Source organism: Cryptotermes secundus, unplaced genomic scaffold (assembly GCF_002891405.2).
Source record: "Cryptotermes secundus unplaced genomic scaffold, Csec_1.0 scaffold933, whole genome shotgun sequence".
NCBI lineage: Eukaryota > Metazoa > Arthropoda > Insecta > Blattodea > Kalotermitidae > Cryptotermes > Cryptotermes secundus.
In genome coordinates, this window is record NW_019723316.1 from 355,216 (window position 1) to 380,145 (window position 24,930).

Here is a 24,930-nt window from a genome sequence, read left to right on the forward strand (position 1 = left end):
GTAAATATAACGGTATCTTGCCGGTTACTAATGCTTTACAAAAGAAAATTGAAAAGGTCCATCATTGCAGCCAACGCATAATTGAGCCATGCTGTCCCTGGTCCTTTGAAGGACGTCAAGCATGTTTCGTATTGTCGTCCCAGCCTCTTTAGTGACGTTTCACGTCTCATCCCGCGCTGCTGGGATTAAACCATGTTTTTCGAATGGCCCCCCACAACTGTAAATCGAAAGAAACTGTGATCGCGGGGGCCACACAACGTGTCCGTTTCGTCCTATTCATTGTTCAGGTTAACAGGTGTTCATACAGTGTCTCTCGCGACTTTAGGGCATAACTGCAGGAGTTGATTTCCTAGGTCTTTGTGATCAAAAAAGTTCATGTAAACATGTGTCCGATTTTGGACGGTTACGCAGTTATGGCCGTTTTAAACTCAGAATAGAAGGTAACGATTACTGACAATAAACGAACAAAATAATAAACCAGCATAATGCATGATACATTTAAAGTATGAATGTAAAGTTAACTTCTTGAAATTACCTTTAATTTGAATTGATTGGTGCTTAAAGCTGATTTTCGAAAATGCCACCGCCGGCCGCAACACAGGCTGCCGCTCGGTTGTGAACCGCGCCGGATACACCAACCCACCACGCCTTAGGTACTTCTCAAGTGTCGAGATAACGAGAACGCTCTGTCTGTAGCTGGCTAAAAATAGGGACCCGCCAGCTGACAGACGCGGTTCACACGAGAGCGTGTACGGGAATGAAAAAACGTTCATAACTCCGTAACCGTAACATGTTTATATGAACTTTATTGATCTCAAAGACCTAGGAAATCACCTCCTGCAGTTATGCCCTAAAGTCGTGAAACATCCTGTATACCGCATGAGGGGAGGAGCTCCACCATGCAGTACCCATATCGTCTGCCGCATTGCGAAGGTTACGTTGTCTAATAGTTGCGGTAATTGTTCAGACAGCTCATGAGGACCTAGGAGGAAATGGCCAGTTATTCCCGCCCAGACATTTATTATAAACCGCTATTGGAGTCGTGTTTCTCGGAATAAATGTGTATTTACATGAGCCCATGTGGGCTGGTTACGAGTATTCAAAATCCCGTCACTCGGCTAAGAAAGCCTGGAGGTCCTGCATCCAGCTGCAGTAGCGATTCATAGAACGCTTCTTGACGCCCATAATGCAGCGTCGGTTACAGAGCTATCCATGGAGCGGAGAGAACAGCTGATCGCGTAACACCCTCATCACCGTTCGCTGGGAAATGCAGCAAAGGCGGGTCAATCTCCTGGTAACTGTACCATATCGGTGCTCCCACGCCTTCATGGTCTACCCGCGTTTGTCTTACTGGGCCGCGTTACAACCATTCCTCGCAGACGACGTTCCCGAGAAATGGATGCACCGCGTTACAGATACCTTTCGGTGCACTGTTACGCTGCATAGTAATATCGTACTACTGAATTTGTCGAATACGTGGCATTCTTTGCGACACATCCTCACGTAACGTGTCTACAGTAATGCACCCAATGCCAGACAGTCAACGGTAGTGTCATCGTACGGGGTGTAGACTGAAGGTGCTTCCTCTTTGTTGTCTTATGCAATGTTGCCATATCTCGCTAACAAATTGGTTGCGATCATATGTTTATATGACAATTTACTCTTGACTGTAAATACAGAACACTACGCTTATATTTAAGTATGTAATCAGACACACTACCTTGCCTTGCGGTCTAAGGCATGAACAGTGTTCGCCCGCTCGAAAGCTCAGATCGCGGGTTCGAATCCCACTAGAGGCATGGATGTCTGTGAGCGTTTATTCTGTGTGTAGGTAGCGGCCTAGCGACGGGCTGATCTTCCGTCCAAGGAATCCTACCGACACTGTATCGGATTACGAAACTGAAAAAGCAGCCAGGGTCCCAAAAAAGGCCTGAAGAGATATTGATAAATGAATGAATCGGACACACTGTAACTACGAGGGTCGTACCGAAAGTCATTGGCAACAATTTTTTGTAAAGTAACATGATTTATTATTGTCAAACCAAATACACCACCCCAATCTACAGACCTTTCTTTATTTTTCCACATAATCGCCACTTCTTTGTACACATTTCTGCCAGCGTTCCGGGAGTTTGAAAATTCCCCTTCTGCAAAATTCCGTTCCAGCCATCCGAAGACACTGACGCACTGCTTTCTGAATTGCCTCCCCTGTCTCAAAACGTTATCCACGCAGCTGATCCTTCACAAATCCGAAAAGATGTTAGTCGGAGGGTGCCAGATCAGGGCTACAGGAGGGGTGTGGAAGTACTTCCCACCCCATCTTTGCAATTGCTTCCAATGTGAGGCGAGCGGCGTGGGGGCGAGCACTGTCATGCAGGATGATGATGTTTCGTCCCGGACGTTTATCGGGCAATGCATGACGGACTTGTGCAGCGTCTGGACATAACAAGCAGCACTAATGGTTTGCCCAGGTTCTAGGAATTCGGCCAGAATAAACTCCTCTGCATCCCAGAAGACTGTGCCCATCACCTTCGCAGCTGATGGCACTGTCTTTGCCTTCTTTTTTGATGGAGAATGCAAATGGTGCCATTCTATACTATGCCATTTCGTTTCAGGCTCGAAATGGTGAAACCAGCTTTCGCCACCTGTCACAATACAGGGCAAAAAATCATCGCCTTCGTGTCGATATCTCTGCAGCAGTTCTGAGGTGGCTTTTCGCTGAACTTTGTGGTCTTCGGTCAATAATCGCGGGACTCAACGAGCACAAACTGTCGTATACCAAGCTTTCAATTATCTTCTGTACTGCACTGTGCCCTATTCCAAGTTTTCGGGCTGTTGTGTCCACAGTCACACGCCTGTCATCTTGAATGATCTCATCCACTCTTTCCTTGTTGCGTTCAGTTGAGGCTGTTCGAGGACGACCGCTTCGAGGCCCATCTTCGAACACTGCTCGCACCCATGCGCACACTTCCATAAGCATGCAGAAGTCTCTGGTGAATTTCGGCAGCAGGGATTTCCTCTTTCACAAGAAATTCGATGACAGCACGCTGGCGAAACGACATATGGTTGTCGGCCATTTTGTTAGGAGTGATACTGGTCACGTGATGCAAGCGATTGACGTCACAAGACACTCAAGGTTAACACAACAGCTGGTTCCACCTACCACCGTACTCTCTTTCGTCTGCTGTTCCCAGGTTGCATGCAAAAAAAAATTTTGCTCATGACTTTCGGTACGACCTACGTATTTTGGAATGGAAACATAAAAATGTTGCATTAGCCATCTCCTGTTCATCTAAATTTCATGTAACTGGAATATCTAATGTAATGAATATGTCTTTTAGGTCTGACATTGCTTTAAACACGTGTAAAGTGAAGGCCACTCGTTACGCCACTGAACGGAGACGGAGCTAGCCGAATGCCATGCAGCCTGTATAGTAAAAAGAACAAGCTGTCTGGAGCAAAAAAGGCTTTTAAAATACTCACGACTAAGTAGGGTATACAATACATTAAGAGGCTGCCGCTTATGGAATTGAAATTATTAGACCGCTTTTTATCATGTTATGTGTGTGTGTGTGTTTGTCTGCTTGCCTGCCTGTCTCGTGTCTTCCTTTCAATCACTAAGGCACTTGAAACGTCTTCGCGAAATATGATATGAACATTACGCCAACAGAAGCGTACCCACTCTCACCCATTTGTTCCCCACAATCAGTAGAGGGAGGGGTTGATTTAAATACCCCCACTCCCTATCTCATTCTGTATAGCAACGATCTAGGGTCAGGGTTCGAGCTCCGGTTTGGGCAAGGGAGTATTCTCTTCTCCACAGCGTTCAGACCGCCTGTGGAGCACACCCAGCTTGCTGTACAATGGGTACCGGGAGTAAAGTGGCCGGGGCGTGAAGTTGACCACTCACATTCATATATACAGCCCTTGTGGAGCTTGGCCGCTTTTTCAGTTTCTTAATCTATACAAAGTCGATAGGACTCCTTGGACAGGGGATCAGCCCGTCGCAAGGCCGCTACCTACACACAGAACAAGATAAACATAGAATAAACGCATACAGACATGCCTCTAGTGGCATTCGAACCCACGATAGCAGTATTCGAGCGGAAAATGACGGTTCATACCTTAGGCCGTGATCGGCACAGTGATCTACTGCTTAGGTGGAAAAGAGTGCAGGTACATCTCCACTCTGCCATGTCTCCGTGGCATGGTTCTTATTTACTTAAGCCCAGGGACAACTTCACTTTTTGAACTTTACCTTTACCTCCCTAGGTTTTTCACTTGTCACGTGTGTACTGTTCATTTAATCCAAAGAATGATGCAACCACATATAAGATATTAATTGGTTTTCGGGCCACTATCACAGAAATGTTAATACAAGAATAATTGTAACGAACTGTCAGTTTTTAAAAAATTCAAAACAACAGCTCTTGAAGATATTCGCCAGTAATATGGAAGCCCTCTGTCTGGGCTGCCTCTGAGGCAAAACCCTATATTTGTGTTCGGGAGGTTCATTTTCGAATCCCTGCCGGGACATCAGCTATCCTCGGTGAGGTTTTCCCACAATCCCTCCAGACAAATTCAAGGGCCGTACATCGAACCCGCTTCCTTCAAAATCCTTTCCACTCTCAGTCAAGCTCCCATTCGGCGCTGTAGAGTCTCGCTGTAGACAGCTTCGTAAACATAACCGCAAAATTAATGGAACGCCGGTAAATGAATTACATAAAAGTTGTAAGGACAGCATAATGATGTCTACAAAATTTTTATTCAAGTAAGAAAGAATTAATATCGGTGTCACAAAAATGCCCTGAGTACTCAAACGAGTACACACAGAAGCAAGTAAAAGCCTCACGTCTTGCCTGTTGGATGAATGCATGTAATATGGAACACTCTGTACTGCAGGGTTACACTATAACTGCATCCAGATATTTACGCATAATCTAGAAGCTTGTCTTATCTACCGGGATGAGTGTCGACAAAAAATGATATATCATTTAAAAAGCCTTCTTCTTACACGGTAACTTTACTTGAGAAGAACACACAGGAATAACATGAACAAGCAATGATATTGCGATATATGCGCCTCTAGGACAGCATCAAATCTGGACACACACGAATAAAGCATGCACGCCAATAATATTGCAAACGGACTGATTGAGGGCTTTGGCGCCTTATAAGTTCTGATAATCACGGCTAGATTTCAGCACCTAGCAGAGGAACGAGAGTATAATACCACTCGTGCCATCACCCTCTTTCCCCTTTAATAACAAAATGACGATCGCACGAAATTACGAAGCAAGTATGACACTAACGACATCTAGCGTAACATCCGGAAATGATGCACAGTAAGAGATTTTGCAATAGATCGAATTTCTCTTGTATGGCAATTGTTTTGTGAAACGAGACACAAGAATGTGGAGGCTGTATGGAATAAATAAATGGCTTCCAGTTTGATAGAAATAACTTTGAATTATTTGAGCTAGACACTTGAGAGTTGCCGTGGAGATGGAACGTAAACATTCCGATAGATTCTGCACTAAATATTGGTTATAAACCGGCAATTATAGTTATGCTAACGGTATGAAAAGTTATGCCTGGCATTTTTCACGTAGACAAAACCTGTAATTAGGTAGCAAGTTCTTCTGCAAAAGAAAACATTAATAATTCTGTTCAATACATCGTTTATTTATTTACGTACTTAATCAACATCCCAAAGTTCAATTATAAATGAAGCACGAACGAAACACAAAAAGAGAATGAAACAAAAACGCATACACACGAACAAAGAAAAAACAAGGCAACTTGTAGGCCTATTGTTGAGACAACAACAGAAATTAAATAAATGCGGTCAGAAATTATGTTTTGAGTAATAATACGTAGTATGTGTATACTGGCCGGTCACGGTAGCCGAGCGGTCTAAGGCGTGCACTGTCTTCGCTCGCTCGGAAGCCGGGATCGCGGGTTCAAATCCCACTCAGGGCATGGATCTTTAGTTTGTGCGCGTTTTTCTGTGTTTGTGTGCAGGTAGAGGCCTTGCGACGAGCTGATCACCCGCCCAAGGAGTCCTACCTTATGTCTAAGATCTAGAAAAACCGAAGGGAACGGAGAAGTTCATGGAGGTAGGCCTAGGCCCACTGGGGCTGTAGTGCCAAGGAAAAAAAAATTTGTATACTGACATGGACTACAATTAATATTATAGTAATTAAGAGCTTACCACTATAAAATGTGGTAATAATAATAATAATATGGGGCACGCGGGAGCGTAGTTGGTTGAGGCACTATGTTACAAGCCGGAAGGTCGCGGGTTCAAGTCCCGATAAGGTCATTGGATTTTTTTTTTTCAATTGACCTAATCCTTCCGGCCTCACTGTGGCCCTGGGATCGACTCAGCCTCTAACAGAAATGAGTACTGGGAATTAATGAAATAATTTTCCTGGGGAGTCAAGCGCGGCCGGTGCGTAAGGCTGACAACCTTACCGCCATCTTTGAGTCGATTGTGGGACCCTCAACGTCTCACAACCCTATGGGCCTTCACGGTCTGTTACAGGGATTGCTTTACTTTACTTTCCCCCCCCCCNCTTCCGAGCGAGCGAAGACAGTACATGCCTTAGACCGCTCGGCTACCGTGACCGGCCTTACTTTACTTTTACTTACTTTAATAATAATAATAATAATAATGGTAATAATATCATTGATTGCAATAATCTGTAAAATATTTACAATTGCAATCAATATAAAATTTAATTGAATAGAACCCACCGTGCCAGTCCAGCTCTCTAGCGTGTACGTTAAGTTGCACTTAACTGTTAGACTAAACATTTACTTTGCCACGTGTTAACGAGGCAGTGTTCGGAATTAAGAATAACATGAAATGAATGCATATGATGACACAATACAATGAATTACATGAAGAAGGAATCTCACAGCAGTGGCTATGAAGAGTTCTCTCTTCTGTAATATAACGCTGTGTAGTCCATTAAAAGTCAACGCATGTTTCTGAGGAATATGCCGCCTCCGTCTTCAGGGCCGAAGGAGAAGCGGAACAAGAAACCAGCGTGAAGGCAGATAGCAAGCATACCCTAAGGAGGCGATACGTTCTTACGAAACGTCGGTTGACTTTCAACGGACTACACGACGTGATATCCCAGAAGATAGATCTCTTCACAAAAAAAGGAACTTGGCGAACAAGTGAAAACTTATGTAAGATTTGAGGTTTTCACGGCGGTGACTACGAAGAAAGCCGTCTTCTGGGATGTGGCGCCGTGTAGAAATTGTGTTAACCGACGTTTCGGAGGAACGTATCGCCTCCATCTTCAGGGTAGAAGGCAAGAAGAAATCTGCGAGCGAACCAGCAAGAGCAGGTGCAACAGACTGAGTCCAGTATAGTAAACACAGCTGTATAAGAGAAGGAGAGCAGTGTGGCTACATAGGCAAATAGTAGAGAGAGGGAAGGGAAGGGTCTGGTGGAATGGCCAGCAGATAGTGGGCCAGAGCTGGTATGGAGTATGTGTTAGGGGGAGAGAACGGAAGGTTAAATGGAAGGCATTAACCCTGTAGCTGGCGGGCTGCGATGGACCTGAGTGGCCTTTGGGTTTGCCGTATTTCGGAGGTTTATTATTATTATTATTATTATTATTATTATGGAGGGGGTGGGTTTCCCCATGCACTGCGACCAGTTAATTATCTATTGTGCGTCCCCCTTTAATTATTCTACCAGTCGCCACGCCCTTCCAATACTGGTGCTCGCCATCAGCCCCCTTCTGCCAGCGAGGTCGGCCCTCTCTGGCAGTGGTACCCGATACTTCCCCATCTACCGGAGGATATTTCAGAGGTTACTCGAGGGAACAGATGAGAGGCTTCCATGACTCGCTGAGACAAACCCCCACCTCTCTGTTCACATTGTTGGGATGGAGTTCAATCTCAATGGCCTCCCTAATCATGTGATCCATATATCGGGTCTTGGTAGCGGGGATGGAGGTATTCTGAAGCTGAATGCGGTGTCCCAGATCGATGCTGTATTCAGCTACAGCTGACTTGTCTGGATGTTCGAGAAGGATGTGCCGCTAATCCTCCTTCAACCTCTTGTCCACAGAAGGGCCTGTCTGCCCAATATAGACCTTGCCGCACTCGCAGGTGATTCTGTATACACCCGGTGTCCTTAGTCCCAGGCTATCTTTGACCGGCCGGAGGAAACTATATACATTCTTTGGAGGCAGGCCCACTGCTTTGACGTTGTACTGGGACAAGACTCTGCTGATACTGTTGAATATGGTCCCGACATAGGGCAGGAAGGCGACTGAGGCCGGTTTGTCTTCAGGCCGGCTGATATTGGGCCGATGGTTGAGAACTCTGTGGATCTGCCTGTTGTTGTACCCGTTCTGCCTGAATACATCCCCCAGGAGTACCAGCTCCGCGTGTAGGCTGTCTTGATCGCACAGAGCTCTAGCACTGTGCGCCAATGTGGAAAGTAGGGAAGTACAGCTTGCTTGTTGGAAGGGTGGTGGTGGGACGCAGCGTTAAAGTAGAGGTTTGTATGTGTGAAAACTCAGATTTAATTCAGGATACATTAGAGAACGGTCCTTTGGAGTGTAAGGTGGAATGGAAGCATGAGTACAGGAGTCTTGTTTGGAGGCTATCTGATCCCAGAGAATGCCACTCCTAGTAGAGGAAATAAAAATATTTAAAATGTACAGTGTAGCTGATCAGAAGATGCAATGAAATTCAGAGGTTTATCGTAAAGGGCGATGTGGCGCATGACATCCTTGCTGTTCAAGAACATTGAATCATTAACTAAGGAAAGGTCAGGAGAAAGTATATCTGTAATTTATTTTACACATTACAGTAAAAAGCGGGAGCACGCTGTACTATAGTTGATTGAGGCACTATGCTACAAGCCGGAAGGTCAGGAGTTCGATTCCCGACGAAGTCATTGGATTGTACAATTGATGTAATGCTTCTAGCCTCACCATTGCCCTGAGGACAACTCAGCCTCTAACAGAAATGAGCACCAGGAATCTTCCTGGGGGGGGGGGGGNAGGGCGGCCGGCGCGTAAGGCTGACAACCTCACCGCCATCTATGAGCCGACTGTCTCAGAAAATGTGGAAGCCTCGACGTCTCACAACCGTATGGGCCTCCACGGCCTGTGAGAGGGATAAGAGACGTAAAGTTATCCCTGTACTTATTTTTTATTGCTAGTGATGTGGGACTAAGTCCTTTGTACTGCGGCCACTTCTGGCCTATTGTACCAGCCCCAAATGATATGTGAGGGTGACTGTGGAGCAACTGGGGGGAATGAAGATTGGCAGGGGAAACCGAAGTACCCGGAGAAAATCGGCCCCAGCGCCACTTTGTCCACCACAAATCCCACTTGATCGAACCCGGGCCGCCGCGGTGGAAAGCCAGCAACTAACCAATTGAGCTATGGCGCGGCCTCCCTGTGCTCAACTAATTAAGCGCTACGCCATGAAGGCGTATGGGGGAGCGGATGTATAGATCCATATTTTCTTGTCTTCGGCACCAGCTGGAGGTGAGTGGTCAGCTTCACGCCCCTGCTGCTTTACCGCCCTTTGTACCCATTAGATAGGAGGGTGGATGGGCCCCAGAGCTGGTCTTGACGACATGGAGAAGTAAAAATTCTTGCCTCCACCCGGACTCAAACTCCGGCCACTTGGTCTTGCAGCCCGTAGCCGTTGTGTAACATTCGTGAAGGAGAAATGAAAATAAGTGTAGACTCAATTCTGTACAAGCCTTCTGAGAAGACATATTTCCTGTTGTGACTTCAGTCGTATCTAATACACGTATTCCTGTTTATTTCCTAGAAGAGTCTATCACTGAGGTGCATAATGGCATCAGGCATACACGTACATTTACACCCACCACAAACAAATGTATTATTTTGTTGCTGAGTACGCCTGAAGCGTACCGAAATAGTTTACTTGAACATCTTCCCGCTATTAACGGAAATGTGAATGCATGCAGTCATATATTGCCTGTTGGTGTCAGAGTCGACATAACTTTACTAAACTGATTCACATGCGGACATTTTCTATGGGTATGTTTTGTAAAGGAGATAAAACTTTCCAAATCTTCGTAAATTAAGTCATATTACATAATTAATAAAAACTACACGTCACATATCCAAATCATAATATTATTAGTACTCATAAAATAGACACGATACAACGAAACAAAAGACTGCTCACTTGTTCATGAGGTTCTCTATAAAGTAGCGTCTATGAGTGACTATAAACCGTGTTCTGGCTTGAGAACTGAATTTATTGGACTCTTTGATAGAGCGCGTGACTACATTTCACAATTCACTATTATACACAGTCATGTCTTCACTAGCCGTTGCTCAATAGCGGCTTTCAATACCGAACATTCCACTTCCTCTGAATTCCCGAACTGTCCCCGTGCCTCAGCTACCAGATTATTATACCGGCAGTCCTCTAACGAACTCATTAACAAACCAACAAACTATTCACGGCCACTGACTGACTGACTGATTAACTGTCCTGCTTCTAATATCTCCGCGATGGCCGCAAAGAAATCATTGCTAATTTGTTGCTGTTTATAGTCCGTTGTCTAATAATGGTCGTTGTCTAATTGTTTGTTTCGCTGTCGTTGCCTAGCAATGGGTCTACATGGCAACGCAAGTTACTCGATTATTGCTTGCGTATTCGGTGCCGCTGGAATGTGTTTACTGAGTCGTTGCCTAGCGGTGAACATGTATTCTGCTTTCGCTATTCCGGCTTTCGGGTGTAATGTCACGATATATTGCAGGGAAATAAGGCAGATTACCAGAATTAGCACTGTGTTGTTAATCCAGTGGCAAAGCAAATGCAAGAAGTCGTACTGCGGTAAATTAAAGATCTAATGCGAAGTGGTAATATTCCAGAGCAGTTCAGAAATACCGACGGTGAACAAAAAGCGAGTGTACCTGACTATTTGAATTCTTCTCACTTATTTATTTTCCGAAAGCTTTATCTGCTGTTTTGTTCATTAACCTTCATCTCTAATAAACTTGAAAGGATTCTGACGATGGCGTATGCCAGGCATGTCCAACTTCAAACAGGTTGCGATCGACTTTTTAGTGTAAAAACTGCCAGTGATCTACCACCCCCTCCTATCGTCGTACCTCTCTTTAAGGAAAAATATTGGTAAAAATAACATGACACATGATGTTTGCTGTAAAAGCAACATTGAAAGTACAGACTTACCTTGTTCGTTAGTGAGACGTCTGAGGCTGCATTTCATCCACCAGCTGTTGGAAGTCAGGTGAGTGTTGGGTGAGGGCCACTTCCAGGCAGTCCTGGAGATGTTCATCTGTCATGTTGGAACGTTGTTCACTCTTTGCCATTTGTAGGCAAGAAAACACAGACTCACACAAGTAAGTCGAACCGAAACAGGGGCATATGTACACGTACAACTTCGCTGCATCTTCTTAAGTTAGGAAATTTGTGTCTAGGCACTAACTTCCAAAACGATTCTTGTCCAGCACGAGTCTTGAGAAAAATGTCATTTTTAAGAGTTAATATCTCGTTTTCAAGAGATGCCTTGCTCAATGGGTAACTTCCTTATAGGCCTATGAGATCGGCCAAAAATCGTCCCGCGATCGACGCGTTGGACATGCCTGGTGTAGCTATACAGAACTATTAGGCTTATTTTGGACTCTGTCAATCGTCTGGTATTTAGAAGACAAAAGACCATAACCACAACGGTTCAGTGATTGAAACTAGCTCTTTCGAACGAGTCAAACTGAGTAGGTCTATCCTGCCCCATCCACCTGAGGACGGAGACAAATCCAGTCTCCGAAACGTTGTGTTTTTTTGTGTATACCAGACGATGGATGGAGTCCAAAATAAGCCTACTAATTCTGCACAACCTTCATCTCGTTTCTACTCGCAGTATCCCATGACGAGTTGTGGAATTCTCTGTATTTATTTTGAGAGCGGAAAGAACCGAGGTCTAAGCTACACTGTTATGTAACTTGCGGTTATTCGTAGTGGAAATCAGCCGAGCATGTAGGTCAGGGATTTATGCTGTTACAGCCGTCTCCCTGAATCAGTAGCAAAGTCCATTTTACAGTTTATTTAACCAACTTCTCAGTAACTCGAACTAGAAGCATACACCGCTGAATCCTAAAATTATTAGCGAATGATGAATTGAAAAGGACGTGGGAGGAAGCGGTCGTGGTTTAGTTCCTGGTAGAACAAAAGGCATGTTCCGGCTATTGCAAAAATTGTGTTGCGTAGCCATGAAATACAAAGAGAACTTTCAAATTTTAAATGCCTGTATGAAAGTGGGTTCTTCATAGAAGCAGGAACTCTTCCAACAGGCAGCTTACAAAGACAGATCATACATTTTCTTTTCGAAAATATCGCTAAATTCAAATACGTGGGAGCCAAAACAGAAGATCATGCTAATATGAATGTATCGATTCACGTAAACAAAGCAGTACTATGACTTAGCCGGCCAAAGAATTCTCACGGGCGATGGGGTAAAAGTTATTAGAGAGAGAGCCTGTCCCCCCACTCTACTTTACTAGCTTGCCTGACGGTTCCTGGAACCAGCCAATAGCATTGGAAGAGTGGGGATAGAGTAAGAAGAGCGTAGGAAAGGAAGGTGAAGTGTGAAGAATGCAGTCTTCTGGGATGTGGCGCCGTGTACATATTGTGTTAACCGATGTTTCGGAGGAACGTATTGCCTACATCCTCAGGGTAGAAAAAAAGAAGAAAATCCGCGAGCGAGGAACCAGCGTGAGCAGGTGCTCACAGACTAATGTCGAGCCGAATTGTATAAGAGCAGGAAGAGAAAGGGCGAGCGGCTACATGGGAAATCAGTAGAGAGGAAAACCTGAAGTCTTACAAGGTGAAGTGTGTTTCGCAAGGGGTTGAATCTTCAGCTGCCGTAACGATGACGTATGGGAGAGTGCGTTAGGAATCGTCAACCAACAGCAGCAGCAGCAGCAGCATTTTTCAGTCAACATAAATATAAGGGTTGTCACCATCAAGTTAATCGATCTGTGTCAGCTGCCAGCACGCCTTGACGAACAAACGTAATGTCAAGGTTTACAAGATGCATTGCTCCTTCCCTTGGAAGGTTTGTGGTTCAGGTGTGATTATGGCGCTCGAGTTCATTATACTCTTCTGGAAGTGAAGCTTTCCGCGTTCAGCTGTCCGACTAGATCCAAGGACCTCAGTCCGTGCGATAGCTGCACCTGGCTAACGTCAAGACCCTGGTGTACCCTCAAACCGTGAATACAAGGGAAGAACTTGGACACTGGACTCAAAAAGCGCGTGGAACCACTCGAACAAAGTATGGAGTGCATCAGATAGCCCTCAATACATCGGCTTAATTAAGCTTAGAAATTGCCCGAGACCACTGTAAAGATTTACTTTAAGGTATCTTTGTTGCCAACATAAACTTCATTAATTACTCACAGCTCTTCTCCCTAATGTGGTCTCCGGGTCTTTATGTGAACCTCCCACAGTTCAGCCTTCTGAAACAAAACGATACTGTACCTCGGAGAAGGCATGTGGTCGTGATGGACCAATTCCATGGCCTCCGCGCCCACCCGATATTACGCCTCTTGGCTTCTTCCTGTGGGGATACGTTAAGGGCATTGTTTGCAAGACTCCTGTCACCTCCGTCGTTGAACTGAAGCTCAGAATTGTTTCTGCGATCGAAACAGCTACTCTGCAAATGCTGGAGAACACTTAGAGGGAAACTGAATGCAGTTTGGGCAGGTCACGTGCCAAGAAAGGCGCGTGTGTTGAAGTTGTGCAGCATTCTGTAGTATTGATTCTATGACTAATAACACTTTTTTAGTTTCATATTCCATAAGCAGTCTTTTTCTCTGGTTTGAAAATTATAGGCCACCGAAACACCGACAGTAATTTAGAATCGATATGTAAGATTTCATGCCGGTCACGGTAGCCGAGCGGTCTATGGCAAATGTCTCCCTTATGCCCAGTCTCCCAACATACCCGCAACATTTCCGGCAATATTCAAGGAAAATCTCTATTCACGAATACTAAGACACCCTACTTACAGAAACACACACACACATACACGATTACACATTTCAGGCACGCTTCGCTTTCTAACTGGTTTTGCCATTGGCAGCATTGAGAACATCACGTTGTATTCGATTGAAATAAATGAGTGGAATTATACGTAAGGGATAAATGAATACTATTCGTACGTGAGTTACAAATACCAGTCTCTACGAAGAGAAGCTGACCATCCGATTATCGAGCCCATCTCTATTGACGGACGAAATTTCAAAGCTCTACAAGAGCACAGCACACCAGTTCAGAAGTTTGCGGACTTCAAGAAATCAGTAGACAATATTTGGAAATTTCCAGTACCACAAAACTGCAAACGGGAACATAAATCATGGGCACCACATCAGCACCTAATCAATACCCAAGGAAATTTATGAACACCAAACTGCAAGATGGCTGAGTACAACAACGAAGAAATACGTCAAACCTCAAATACAAGTTACGGCCCAAAATTTCAGTTTCGGTACTTCATACTCCGTCAAGAATTCAGATCGGACACAATGCACAAGCGGACAAGCTACTAAATCAAAGACGGACACGGGAAAGATCTCCATAAATGTCGTTTAGAAACTATACTGCCTCAGTGTTCTAAACGGCTTGAAGCAAGTTATCACCACAGGCTTGTTAGCAACAAGTACAAAGGAATCCCACTCCAATTCTCGTGAGAAATGCCGAACTGAATTATTTCACACTTACCAATATTCGATACTATCAAGCAGCACACAAGAGAGACCCCGGCGGCGCAGCAATCTCAGTGACCACCTCAACCACTCTACTCCTCATGTAGGTCAGCTTCAGCGATAACATTATGAGGAAGCCTTGCAACAGCGCGACCCCGTGTTCCTATTTCTCTGTGTCATAACGTACAGAGTGGAACTAAATACAAGAAATATGAGGGATGCAACACGGACCCTCCACTTCAGAGTTGAGCGTGTAAGATTATGCTGGACTGAGTCTACCATGTCAGTGTTACAGGTGTCAAAACTTTGGCCACAGAGCGCAATTCTGCAATGTTGCTCCCAAACCGATTGGCTTACCGTGATGTGATGCAAGAGTAGAGTGTATACTGGAAACCAAACCGATTGGCTTACCGTGATGTGCTGCAAGAGCAGAGTGTATACTGGCAACCAAACCGAGCTCCAACATACAGTCCTAAAGAGAACTAAGAAAACGCTCCTAGTCTGACAGAAAGCAACTTTCCCAAGCTCAAGCAACCTACCTCAACTGACACTACGCAAGAAAGTCACATCCCATTCCTACAGATCTTAGCAAATTGGCTCAATCTCATACACACATTCCCACGTGCATGTTGCAGTAACGACGGAAAATTTCTTTCTTGGATCATCAAAAGTACGTAATAACCTCGTTTTCCGAGGACTGCAGCATTAGATGCGTTTAACTAAAATTCGCAATATTATCACACGTTGGGTGGGGTTGTGCTCCTGCCTTATAAGACGAGGCTTTTGATTGGATTTTTGCGCCTCATACATATACAAACAGTTCGGGACTACGGGCAATACAGTGCTATCGCTATTCCATACACTTTCCACTTCACCGTTACGCACGCACTAGGATTCTCAGTCTTCATTAGCCCTATCCTGGCAACGGAGTTATAACCGTCTCACTATCACTTCCAAACACACATGAAGTCTAATTCCTTCTTGCCGTTATTCAGCAGCTGCCAACTCCGCAGACTCGACTCGAAGCTGCGTACAGAAACTCTATCCTTCACTCCCAGCTACTGCGTGCTGCTACTTCTCTGCTCGGTCGCGTCTCAAAGTCAAAGTCAGTGTCACATTGCGACTGATTTATTACTGTTTCACAGTTTAGATCTTGTTATTTTGGGGCGCCCTCTCTGACGAGAGGACGGGCCTGTCTTTTGTCAGAGTCATTGTCTGTAGTAGTAAGTCTTTTTCATAATGTAAAGGATATTTACATTTTACATGTTAAACATATTAATAAATGTACGTGTATATAAAATATATGCAGGGTCTCTGTCCGTCCGGGATCAGTACAGCACATTGTTCCTTACTTTCGAGTCTTCTGACTATGTCCTTTCAAAACATCTCGGCACGGACCACACAGAAAACACACCCTTTATTGTTAAAGTGTGTTTACTGGTCCATTACGTAGCAATGGACGCCCTTCTGTTGCATGCGTATGCTCCGCGGGAATATACTCGTATTTACCGAGTCTTTGCTTAGCAATGGGTATCGTACACAACCATTCCGAATCGCCAAGCCTGTGTTCATAATTTCTTATTTCATAAGTTCTTACACTTCAAACGAAAACACGCAGGAAAATAGCACCCTTAATTTATGCCAGGTAAGCACCCACTAACCAAAATTAATAAAAAGCGGAATACTGTAATTCGTAGATAGATGCAAGTTGTGTACTGTTACGTATATCGAGTTCTCATCTTACCTGAATGCCTTGCCGTACACAAGTTGGATACAGCAACGCAACTGAAGCGGAATGGCTTACACAAGACGTCTATCAGAAGAGACGCCACCACATGCGGGAGCAGACGTGGTAGTTAGATCATCAATTCATTACAACGAAATAAAGCTAATACAGTTTGAAGTACAGTAAGTTACAGCTCTAAACAAGCCAACTAGGACAGGGCGCCACACGCCCCACAGAGCCGACCGCTCCTGATACGCGATCTCATGGCACAGACCGATTGGAGTTAGAATTTTATATTTGCTGGCGACTGGAATGCTAAGCATCAGATCTGGCACTCTCATTTAAAAAACACCAGGTGCAGCACACTATAGCTAAAGCTATCCCTGTACCAGGCCATGAAGGCCCCTAGGGTTGTGTGGGACGTCGAAGCTCCCACATCGTCTAGACAATCGGCTCACAGATGGCGGTGAGGTTGTCATATGCGCCGGCCGCCTTTTACCCCCCCCCCCCAAAGAAGATTCCTGGTACTCATGTCTGTTAGAGACTGAGTCGACCCCAGGGCCATAGTGCGGCTGGAAGGATTAGGCTAATTGAAAAAATCCACCTCATCGGGAATAGAATCCGCGACCTTCCGGGTTGTAGCAAAGTGCCTCAACCAACGTCGAAAGTTTCGCGCCATAGCTCAAGCGGTTAGTCGCTGGCTTCCCACCGCGGCGGCCCGGGTTCGATACCGGGTCTGGTCAAGTGGGATTTGTGGTGGACAAAGTGGCGCTTGGGCAGGTTTTCTCCGAGTACTTCGGTTTCCCCTGCCAATCTACATTCCACCAATTGCTCCACAGTCACCCTCACCTATCATCTTGGGCTGGTACAATAGCCAGAAGTGGCCGCAGTACAAGGGACTTAGTCCCACCCCACTAGAAAAAAAAATTCGGAAGTTCATTTCTGAGTTCACAAGAACCGTTAGACCAAAATTGAATTCACACGTTTAACTTTAATTTAGATTATCCATATAAAGAATAACAACATTAAGCAGTTTCCGGGTTAGAACCGCAAGGCAAAGAGACTTATTCTTTCGTTTTACACACTTTCTACGTGAACATACACTCGTATGTCGGCTCCATCACATTTACCATTCAAAACACAGCGCTGATGTTACCAATAACGACGTGGCCTTCATGCCGAATTTAAAAAGAATTGGCCTCATGAGTGATATTTATGGGCACGGAAATATGAACTGCGTACTTCATCCCACAGAGCCCGCCTACAGTCACAAGCTTCTGTCACGTGTTTGTTCCCGCGAAATTTACAGCGTTGTCTATGACATCACCTTGGTTTCACCGGCCCTGGAGACTTTTGTAACAAATAATTAATTGCTCCTCCAAGAAGAAACAATTATGATGTATGGGCGACCTTTAAAGGATTTAAACCTGTGAGTAAAAGTTATCATCTAAAGAGGTCCAATCGCTTGCGTGCTCAGACCGACGCACTAAGAGACTTGCCTGTAGATAATGCAAAGTACTGAGTTAAGAGTTCAGAGTTCGAGGCTGGTATTTTGTAATTACACAATAGTCTGTAATGGTGTGACATAAGTAAAACACATATCAGTAAGTTTTAAGTCAAAATATATTTATAATAACGGTACAGTTTAATTCCTTCTTTACAGGATGACATTTTTTTTCCAATTCCATGCACCGCATTCTGGGAAAACTGCGAATAACGAAATTGGAATGTTGTTGTAAGAAGCGGTGATACCCTGGTTACAGATACAGTGTGATTCTAAATTATTGTGGCGCGCCGCTCGAAAGTCGGAATAGTTGAGGAAATTAGGGTTCATTTTGTAGGCAACGACCAGCGTTGCGGCACGACACATTATTGTCGGGGTTTTCGTGGACTATAACGTCCAAAAGTGAAAAAAATAAAATAAAACTGCTTATTGAATATGAAATTGTAACTCAAAAAGTTTTTCTTTGCAAGCTTTCTCGCCGCATTGAACTCTGGGAGAAAATATGACGCCATACGTCAAATTGGCTACTGTTCAAGGGAAAACAATGGCCGTGATTTAGTTTTTCGAAACGAGTTCTGTTATCAAAATGCGACATCATTACAGAACTCAATGTGAAACAGATCCACCTTCAGATAAGGCGACCCGACGTTGCAGAAAGAAGTTTCAAGAGACTGGTGGTGTTCTGCATTGAAAAGGCGCTGGAAGACAGAGCACTACGCGGCAAGATGCTGATCGAATCTCGAAGCTCATAAAATTCAACTAGACGAGCATTTTGCAGTGCCGTATTCCACAAATGGCTGTTTGCAGGTTATTCAGTCTGAAAATAATTATACTTTTTGAGACACATTTTCATATTCTGACATAAGTTTCATTTTATTCTTTTCGGTTCGAATATTATAGGCCACGGAAATCACAACAATAATTTCGAATCACCCTGCATTGTCACGATTTAGGGCTGTAAATTATAGACGGGGTTTTGGTGGATTTATTGACGACGGTAAAACACGTTTCGTAATCGCATTTTACAGAACACTGATACACACAGATTAGTGTCAACTGTCTATTATATTCTCCATTAGCCGTTTCCTGGCAACGAATTTTAACACAGGAACTACAAGAGTCTCACTGAATTACACACTCCAAATATTGCACATAAATTCTTCTCTTCACAGCCTCACTCTTGCAACTAAATCTTTTCTTCGTAGCCTCCCGTACAGAACATCATTGGACTGAAAACTCCGGAAATGGTCAGAGTTACTTTCTGACTGACGGTTTACCGCCAATTCAGTTCGTCTTGGCGACAAGTCCCTCGAGACTCACGACAAAGTAATTTTACTTTCCAACTGAGCCCTTGCAGTTATAGTCCTCATGTAACATTCTCTCTGGCGAGATGATAGGTCTGTTTACAATTGCTGCTGGACCTCGCCAGCGCAGTCACTCTCTGGTGAGAGTCCCGAGGTACTCATGACCACACTTTACTCTCAGATTCGAGACTCCCCGAACCTGGAGGGCCAGGTCCCTCTATTCATATCCCCCAGGAAGAGGGTGGTCTGGTTATACCCCCAGGCACAGGGTTCCCTTTTCTTCTTCACCTACGACTCGCAGGGCTACGGTGGAGGTATTCGAACCCACCTCCACGTGGGATAGCACGGATCGAGTAGAAAACACCGTTTTCGGCAGTAACTGTATTGTTGCAGGGCTTGTTTACTGCGCTGTGGCATAGAAGTCAAGTGCATAAAACCGTTGTTTCTTGCTGTTGCATAACAACGGCTTTCCACGCTGCAGTATTATCCTGGAATTGCTTACTTTCATCTACTTAAGCTCTTCAGAAGCACCGAGGAAAGTCAACAGCGAATATTTTATCTGCGTCCTATTTCGGTACATAGAATTTCGAGCCTACAAACTATACACTATATAATTTTAATTTTGTTTCGTGTGGGATTTCAAACTCGGTCATTCGCCCTAAGGGTTGCCGAAGTTGTTTGTGACTGATGAGAATACTTGGATCTGAAAGTGGAGAAGTACGTAACAGGACGATTATGAATCATACATAATTTTGAAATCATAATTCATATTTAAGATTTGAGGCTTTCACGGCGGTGACTATGAAGAAAGCAGTCTTCTGGGATTTGGCACCGTGTATATGTGGTGTTAACCGACGTTTCGGAGGAACGTATCGCCCCCATCTTCAGGGTAGAAGAAAAAGTATATTCTTGGGGCACAATCTAATTACTTTGCTGCCATTTCTGCAGCTGCCAACTCTGCTACTCTCGACTGCTGTTCCATACATTGTCCCGTCTTAAAAGGTCCCATTACCGCGTTCTTTCACACATTTCCTAAATTCATCATTCATGCTCATCCTACTAACAGATGCCACACAAACAAGACTATTCAAAAGACGTCGTCAAACCCCAGTGAATACACGTCCTTCAGAACTATCTTCCTGGACAGACCGACATATTCATCATCAGTAATCGGTCAGAGGACAGGTCCACAGTCTCTTCCAAAACAGTTCCTCCAATTAATGCGATCTAAAGCTTTCTCCTTCAAATGAGAATATCCTCTTCTCTTCCCAAGGTCATCCAGAATCTTCTTACGTCTTCTTCCTCGTCTTCTTGTCACTTCTATCCGCCCNTCCTTCTCCAACACCACATTTCGAAACTTTCCAGATGTTTCTGATCTACTGCCCAAAGTGTCCATGTTTCAGCCCCATACAGAGCTATGCTCCAAATGTAGCATTTCACTAGTTTCTTCCTAAAATTTTCCAATTTGCTGGTAAAAAGATTCTTCTTCTTGCTAAATGCAGCTTTTGCCATGGCAATCCTAGATTTAATTTCACAAGTACACCTTCCATCATCTGTTAACAAGCTACACAAATATTTAAAACATTTCACGTTCTCCAGTTGTTTTTGGCCTATCTTTATTGTGACTGGGGTTGGTTGTCTCGAAATTTTCATTACTTTTGTTTTTTCCATATTCATTTCCATGCCAAAGTATAGAGCGGAAAAATGCCTCGGTGGGTAAACAAGAACCAATCAATCAGTCAAAGGCTCTTAAATGTTTACAGGTAATATGATTGCTTTTCCAAGTAAGTAGACATGTTCTGCTCTACCCATCCATCCATCTATCTATGGCTCTACAGCCCTTTTGTTAGGCCTTGGCCTCCTCTATACACAGTCGGTAGGACCCCACGACGGGGGACCAGCCCGTCGCAGGACCACCTCCCACAAACAGGACAGCACAAATACAGAATAAAAGCACACAGACATTCATACCTCGAGTGGGATTGGAACCCACGATCCCAGGGCCAGAGCAGACGAAGACGGCTCATGCCTTAGACTGCGTGGCCACTGTAAAGGGCAGACATGTTCCACTTGTATGTCTGAAATATTTCCTCTTCCATTCAGTTTGTATGGTCTTTAAGTGGCTTCGTTGTACCGAAATTTAATTTCAGGATGTCGACTCATCAAAGGCCTATCACAGTGGCCGGCCGGTCTAAGGCATGAATTGTCAAAGTCAAAGTCATGTTGCGACTGACGGTCATTCAGTCAGTAAGCGTTGGTTTCGAGCCTCATGTGGGGCTCATGACTAGATTTTCATCACCGTTTGACAGTTACGGACTTGTTTTCCTGCGGCGCCCTCTCTGAAGAGAAGACGGGTCTGTCTTTTGTACTCGTATATGCTGCTGGCCTTGTCAGCGCAGTCTTTCTCGGGTCCGAGTGCCTTGGGTCTCGCTACCATATTTTACTGTCTCAGATTTGAGACTTCTCTTTCATCGCCTCCTACGACTCGCAGGGTCACGGTGGAGGTTTCGACCCCACGGAAACACAGTCTCTCTACTGTTGAGGAGGCGTGTTGACTGGTCTGTTATCTAGCAGTAGATTTCCAATTGGTGAAGCCGTTGCCTAGCAATGGGTACATTCGTCCACGAAATAATGTCCTTATTAGAGCGATAAAATAAGAAAGATACTGAATGGATGAATGACTTGGGAGGAGCGCTGAAGGTAAGAAACACATGAAACATTTTAGCCGGGAACCATTACTAAATTATAGATGTAGTAAACTACTAAATTAAACCTGTCCCGATGCCTAATTAGTTAAGTATCATACCATTAAGACGTATGGGGAAGCAGAGGTGCACCTCCAGGGTCCTTGATCGCAACAGTAGATGAAAGTGAATGGTCAGCTTCGCTCTCCGGCTGCTTTTCCCCGCAAGAAAGAGCCCCTGGTACCCTTTAAATAATCGAACTGGACATTGTGGAGAAGAGAAAAATCTTGCACTGACGAGAATCGAACCCGGGCCATCTGACTGAGCTGTCTGGAAGAATAATATTTGGTGGATGTTAAAGTTGGAGGGTGCGAGCTGAATTAAACTGACTCTGGATACTGATGTTTCGTGAGCAGAACACAGAACATCGTGGATGTGCAGAAGGCGTGGATTTTCTTGACCAGTTGAGTGGCTATCAGCTTCTCAAGAAAGGCTAACCGTTCCTTTAAAGGTCAATGGTTGATACATGTATTCAGCCCCGTATCTGTGCATTTTTGCCACAGATTCTCTCAAGCTCCCTATGAGACTCACAATAAACGGAATTGCTGGCCGAACTAACTCCACAGAGCTGAGCCCTTCTTCAGAAGCCGCCATGTGCGCAGCTACTCAAGAAGTTCCCAACATTTTGTGGAACCCAGAGGTTTATTATCCCGTTCATAAGAGCCGACGACTCGACCCTATCCAGAGCCAGATCAATCCAAACCACACCACCCCATCCTATCTCTTCAAGATCCATTTTAATATTACCCACCCACCTACGTCATGGTCTTCCTAGTGGTCTACTTCCTTCCGGATTTCCCGCCAATATCATATATACAGTCTTCTTCTCACCCATTCGTGCTACATGCCCTGCCCACCTCATCCTCCTTGACTTGGTCATTGTAATTATGTTTGAAGAGGAGTACAAGTTATGGAGCTCCTCATTATGCTGTTTTCTGCTACCTCCCGCCACTTCATCCCTCTTCGGTCCAAATATTCTCCTCAGCACCCTCAGTCAGTGTTCCTCCCTTAATGTCAGAGATCCAGTTTCACGCTCATACAGAACTATAGGGAAAATTACAGTTCGTATATTCTGATTTTTATGCTTTTAGACAGTAGACAAGAAGACAAAAGGTTCTGGACTGAAGGGTAGCAAGCATTACCCGAAGGGATTTTTGTTCTTTATAATGGAGATGCGGTGTCTTTACTGTGAAGCGGAAATTGATTTATAAAATTTATATTCATAGATGCTTGATGCTTCGAAGACTTGCAGCGAAATGGGAAGTAAAGAATAACCCAATGAAAGGTATATTTTTTATTTCTTACATTACTGAAATCAATATTTAGATAAATTCGGGGAGCTGAAAGAGCCGCTGGTTTATGCGCAGCACTGTACTAGTTATGATGACAGTCGACCCTATGTGCTTCTTTTTCTGTCTTTGTTCTTCTTCATAACCTACGATTGAATTGGGCACACGTGTCGGCTTGCATGCGAAATCCGTCCGGCTAACCTCTCGTCTTAACCTCTGTTTTTAGGCAAGGACTGGGCAGACGTCGCGACGTATCAATATAATGCCATCATATGGAGACTATTGTTTGTACAGGTCCTGCAGTGGCGTACCATATGTTCTGTATGCATGGTACTCTAAAAAGTAGCACATTTTTAGCCCACTTTCCTCATTTTGAACAAAAATAAATAGAATTGGACTTACGAGATAATATATATGGATAAATACCGTCTTAAGTGCAACAAATTTTATTGTAGTTTTTACTCCTTTTCCTCCTCCACACTACATGTTTCGGCCCTAAATGGCCATCATCAGGTGTGTATCACTCACGTAGCTGTTACACTGCTTGTTAAAATTTAAAATTACCAGTCTTTCTAATTGTATAAAATCTTTGTTAATCTACACGCGTCGATTTGATTTTTAAATTAGCACTTTTTAAAACTTAATTCAAGTTAAAATGTCTATAAGATCTCTGTTCTTTCTTTTTCAAATTTTTATAGTTAACATTTTTTCAGGGTACATGCCCTATATCTACGGTGCTGCAGCGGCCACTTCTTGTTTTTATCGTTGTTCATGTGTTGTTCAGTGTAGGCGCTCTCTGTGTGTGTCGCTGTGTGTCCACATGTAGTGTGGAGGAGGAAAAGGAGTAAAAACTACAATAAAATTTGTTGCACTTAAGACGGTATTTATCCATATATATTGAGTAACAGGATGCTGAAATATAATATTACGAGATAAATTTTCTGTGTGTATGTGTCCTAACGTTGCTTGGCAACAGCTCCGTGATCACGTTCCCAGGCGAACGAATACACAGGCAACACAGAAGAACAGATGGTTGCGACGTTCTCTATGAGGCCCGTGTCGTATGAAATGCTAAGTCTAGTGAAATGGAAGTCAGAATCATCGGTGTACCGACAGAGATTCATATCGAGCACCCCCCACTTACATGCGGGCAAGGTTATCGACTGAACCAAATTGCTGAGTCAGTCGTGAAACAAACTGTTCATCCGAAAAGAGAGATGTAGAAAAAAAGTGAAAATTAGTTAAGCACTATTCCATGAAGACGTATAGAACTAGATGGAAGTGAGTGGTCAGCTTCACGCCCCTGCCTCTTTACTCCNCGGGCCTCAGAGTCGGTCTGGACGCTGTGGGAATCGAACCCAGACCATCTGTCCCATAGCCCGTCGCTACACCGACTGAGTTATCCCGATGTGTTGCACGCATATACGATAGCAATTCGATACAAACAGAGTTGGGTAATGCATTGGCAGTGGTACCAACACAATCGGATTCCAAAATACCTTTAGATTTTTGCGTACTGTTGTTTATTTAAAGAATACCATATATATACAAGACCATGACCACAGCTATTTAGTTTCTAACATGTTTGATTTTAATTCACTACAAGCTTCGAC

General features: G+C 44.2%; 1 protein-coding gene across 1 annotated transcript in view; it reads right to left on the reverse strand.

Annotated features, from left to right (window-relative positions):
• The window catches only part of LOC111861850 (insulin-like peptide receptor), a 309,490-nt gene extending 292,981 nt beyond the window's left edge, over positions 1 to 16,509 (reverse strand). The window contains exon 1 of the mRNA XM_033750473.1: positions 16,495 to 16,509. The gene's annotated coding sequence lies outside the window, so the exon portion shown is untranslated. The remainder of the gene's footprint in view (positions 1 to 16,494) is intronic.
• Positions 16,510 to 24,930: the final 8,421 nt, after the last annotated feature.